A 4,728-nucleotide genomic window follows, 5' to 3' on the forward strand; every position below is an offset into this window, starting at 1 on the left:
ATTGAGTTTCTGGTAAATGGTAAGAGCCAGAATATTGGCAGTGAGAGAACTCAGTGATGGTAAAGCCATTGAATGTCAAGGTGATGGTTTGATCCTCTCTTGTTGTTGATGATCATTTCCGGGCATGTACCTGATACAAATGTTACTTATCAACCTTGTCAACTAGATATCATCCAGGTTTTATTGCATTTGGACATAGAGTGTTCTAGTATCTGAGAAGTGAGGAATGGTATTCAACATTATGCAAATATCAAAGTTGACCCCCAACAACCATGAACATCTTCCTTTATGCTAGGTGTTACATCCTGGGTGTAAACATTGTGGCTACAACAATAGGCCAGAAGCTAGGAATCCTGCAACAAATAACTCACCTACTAACTCCCCAAACCCTGTCTACCACCCACAAGGCACAAATCAAGAGTTTGATGGAATGAATTGTGTAGAAAATGTTTTCAGTGAGTAAATCGATTTCTGAAGTTGCAAAATATAGTATGTTTTGCTGTTGTGTGAACTCTGACATGTGACAAAGATCTGCTATTAGGATAATCAAACACCAGAAGTCCCACCCTCAAGATAAAGCATAGCCAAGATTAGATTAAGGTGAGCCTGCAACAAAGAGCCACTCTACTGATTCTCTTGCATGAAGAAAACCTCATGCAAGTATTCCACCCCTGACAAACGATTCTTGGATGTTAGGATTTTAGAAAGAATAGGATTGCACAGACATCGGGTTTGTGAACCATTAACTTGTTTATTAAAATATTTATTAAAATGGAAAAAACCTTGAGATGTGTCTAAGTAGCATTACACAAAACCTTGATTGGTTCAACTGAATTAAATCCCTCCATGATTTAACCTTAGCTCTCACCCAAACACACACACTTCATCATGACATATTGCGTAAACCTTTACTGTAAGATCATAAGCAAACTTGTTTCTACCCCAGGCCATGCTCAATTCAGACCCCCACACACCCTGAATCTGATTGATAATCATATCAGCGATAATTGATTAGTTAAAACTTCAGCCAAAATATCCCTCAGATTTGGCTGATAACTTGCATTCCTACATATGATTGGTCCTTCCAATGTGAATTACATGTCTGTGAGCCAGGTTTACCATTCTTGACCCTCCTTCTTGACTGCACTGATCCCTCTGTTCTCCCTACCAGACCATGATCACTACTTACAATCCTCAAAGCTGGTCCACCTTGTATTAATTGTCATCCTGATTCAGGTTGACCAATCCTAACTCATCTTTCGAACCCTTTTATAAGGATTCATAGAAGGTTATCTCAGGATACAACAAGATCTTGATCAGATGGGCCGATGAGTGGGAAAAAGTGAGGACTGTCGATGCTGGAGATTGAACTCATAAAGTGTGGTGCTGGAAAAGCATAGCAGGTCAGGCAGCATCCGAGAAGCAGGAGAATCAATGTTTTGGGCAATAGACCTTAATCAGTGCTCGATGTGAGTGAGTGGCAGATGGAGTTTAATTTTGATAAATGTGAGGTTCTGTATTTTGGTAAGGCAAATGAGGGCAGGAATGATACACTTAATGGTAAGATCCTGGGGAGTGTTGTCTATCAAAGAGACCTTGGAGTGCAGGTTCATAGTACCTTGAAAGTGGAGTTGCAGGTAGACAGGGTAGTGAAGCATTTAGTATGCTTACCTTTATTGGTCAGTGCACTGAATATAGAAGTTAGGAGGTCATGTTGTGGCTGTAGAGGACAATGGTGAGGTGCTTTTGGAACACTGTGTTCAGTTCTAATCTCCCATCAAGAGGAAAGGTGTTGTGAAACTTGAAACGGTTCAGAAAAGATCCACAAAGATGTTGCTGGGGTTGGAGGTTTTGAACTATTGGGAGAGGCTGAATAGGAGGGGGCTATTTTCCCCAGAGCATTGGAGGCTCAGGGGTGATCTTATAGAAGTTTGCAAAATCATTAGGGGCATGGATAGGGTGAATAGCCAAGATTTTTTCACCATGCTAGGGGAGTCCAAAGCTAGAGGACATAGGTTTTACGGCGAGAGTGGAAAGATTTAAAAGGGACCTAATGGGCAACATTTTCATAGGAGGGTGGTGTGTGTATGGAATGAGCAGCCAGAGGAAGTGGTGGAGGCTGATATAAATACTATATTTAAAAGGCATCTGGATGGGTACGTGAATAGGAAGGGTTTAAAATGAAATGGGTCAAATGCTAGCAAATGAGATGAGGTTAATTTAGGGTATCTGGTCGGCATGGACGAGTTGGACCGAAGGGTCTGTTTCGAATCAAAAAGTGTGGCGCTGGAAAAACATAGCAAGTAATACCTGATGAATGGCTTGTGCCCAAAACATGAATCGCCTGCTCCTCGGATGCTGCCTGACCTGCTGTACTTTTCCAGTGCCAAACTTTTCCACTCTGACTCTCCAGCATCTGCAGTTCCTCTCATTCTCCAAAGTGTATGTTTCCATGCTGTACATCTCTGTGTCTATATTTCAAATCCTGTTATCCTGTTGTTCATGCTGATCAGGATGTCTACTTGTATATTTCATGCAACGTCCAGATAAGTACTAAGTGGGATTAACTATTAGTGAAATGATGTAGTCCTTTCACATAAAAGAAATAGTTTGGACAAAATGATTAGCTCAGAATGGTTTTTAGATTATCCCCTGCTATTTGAAAATGACATGGCAAATAGCACTCCGCATCAGGATGGATAAAGGATTGAATTAGCCATTTCCCTCCTCAAACGGAATTCCACATAGCAGCAATGACCAGGTCCACCCCTGTTTTTGTGCAAAGGATTGCATTTTATTTCACAGTATTTATGCCTCTGGATTTTAGGATTTTTCATGTTCTATACATTTCCCAGTTGGAGTAGATTCCAGTCATACAGCAGAAATATGTTATAGATTCTCAAAGGCTAAAGCCTTGTAATGAGGTATTGCAGTGAATTTCGATGGACTAATGTTAATCATAAAAGGTCATCTCAGGAACACAAGATAAATGAGGGTCTAGTTATGTGTTCTTCTCCAGAATCTGAAAGAAAGGTTTGCATTAATAAAATACACTTCACAAATTAAGGAGGTCTTAAAGCACATTCAAGCCATTTTTTGAAGTGTGGCATCATGAATGCTTCATATGCAAACATTTTTATGAACTTCGGTTTGAAGAATTGTTGACACCAGGACTTTTTCTTTTATAAAAGAGATAAACCTTTTATAAATCTTATAAAATACAGCATGTTTGGTAGTCACATATCTGCAATGATTGCTCATTTACTAGACAGTTCCTGCCTGGGGTTACATCTTGTCAGGCTACAAGGTATATTTTTGCATATTGTTGAGTCATTGGTGATCAGTTTGTTGAAGTAAAACATCTTAATTGCTTTCTCACAGTTTCTCAAAAAGAACCCTTCTTGTGGATCTCGTCTGTCAAGCAGTTTTGACATGAGGAAGTTGCCGAATATTGCTAAACTGCATCCAAAATGTCCCCAGTGACAACTTCATGCATTCCATAATATTCACCAGAACATGAGACCGCAGTCACCTTGAACATCTCAAATGTAATCTGGTTTGTTTTCAAGGACTATGACATATTGTTCAGAAGTTGTTATCTTTGCTTTGTCAGTATGTGTGCTGAGTTATGTGTGCTGAGTTATTTAAAGGGATAAAAATGTATCATTTTAAAATTACAAACTGTTCACTTATTTGGTTGTGAAAATGTAGAATTGTTTCCTTTCTATAATTAAATCAACAATCATATTTTGGTCATCAGTAGCTTAAGTCTGATGAAAAGACATTTGGTTGAAACTTCTTATCTTCCACAAATATGAAAAAGTAGTTTTCCTTTTACAACAATATGAGAAGAGAGACATTGTATTTTCCATGACAGCAGTTAAATGCTGACAGTTAATTGTCAGTTTTAATTAAATTTAAATCCAAGCAGTTTAATTGATTCTGAGGACGTTGCTCCAAGAAATTTACCAAAGGATGCCCAGTTTCAACTCAAAATAGATAACAGCCATGTACATGTTTCTCCTGTCTGGCATAGCAACAAATAAAGTGGCTCAATGATTAGCACTACTACCTCACAGCGCCAGGGACCTGGGTTCAATTCCACCTTTGGGTGACTGTGTGTGAGTTTCCTCCACGTGAACTGGTTTTCTCCCACAATACATAGATGTGCAGGTTAGATATTTGGCCATGTTAGAATTGTCCAGGAATGTGCAGGCTAGGTAGATTAGCCATGGAAAATGCAGGGTGATAGTGGGCCTGGGTGGGATGCCCTCCTGAGTATTGGCATGGACTCAATGGGCCAAAAGGCCTGCTTCCATGTTGTAGGGATTCCATAAACAGGATTTATGCATTTATAAATGTAACTTCCAGTATATGCAAGAATGCCACACTGCAATCCCAACTAAATCTTAAACTGATTGTCAGCATAATTCTTAGCACATTCAGAATTGTTTAGATTAGATTTCCTACAGTGTGGAAACTGGCCATTAGGCACAACAAGGTAAAAACAATGACTGCAGATGCTGGGAACCAGATTCTGGATCAGTGGTGCTGGAAGAGCACAGCAATTCAGGCAGCATCCGAGGACAGGCAAAATCCGAGGACAGGCAAAATCGACGTTTCGGGCAAAAGCCCTTCATCAGGAATAAAGGCAGAGAGCCTGAAGCGTGGAGAGATAAGCTAGAGGAGGGTGGGGGTGGGGAGAGAGTGGCATAGAGTACAATAGGT

General features: G+C 40.0%; 1 long non-coding RNA gene across 1 annotated transcript in view; it reads right to left on the reverse strand.

Annotated features, from left to right (window-relative positions):
* Positions 1–2,773: 2,773 nt before the first annotated feature.
* The window catches only part of LOC122552692, a 10,183-nt gene continuing 8,228 nt past the window's right edge, over positions 2,774–4,728 (reverse strand). The window contains exon 3 of the long non-coding RNA XR_006312452.1: positions 2,774–3,022. This is a non-coding gene — a long non-coding RNA (uncharacterized LOC122552692). The remainder of the gene's footprint in view (positions 3,023–4,728) is intronic.

The sequence above is a fragment of the Chiloscyllium plagiosum genome, chromosome 9 (assembly GCF_004010195.1).
Source record: "Chiloscyllium plagiosum isolate BGI_BamShark_2017 chromosome 9, ASM401019v2, whole genome shotgun sequence".
Taxonomy (NCBI): domain Eukaryota; kingdom Metazoa; phylum Chordata; class Chondrichthyes; order Orectolobiformes; family Hemiscylliidae; genus Chiloscyllium; species Chiloscyllium plagiosum.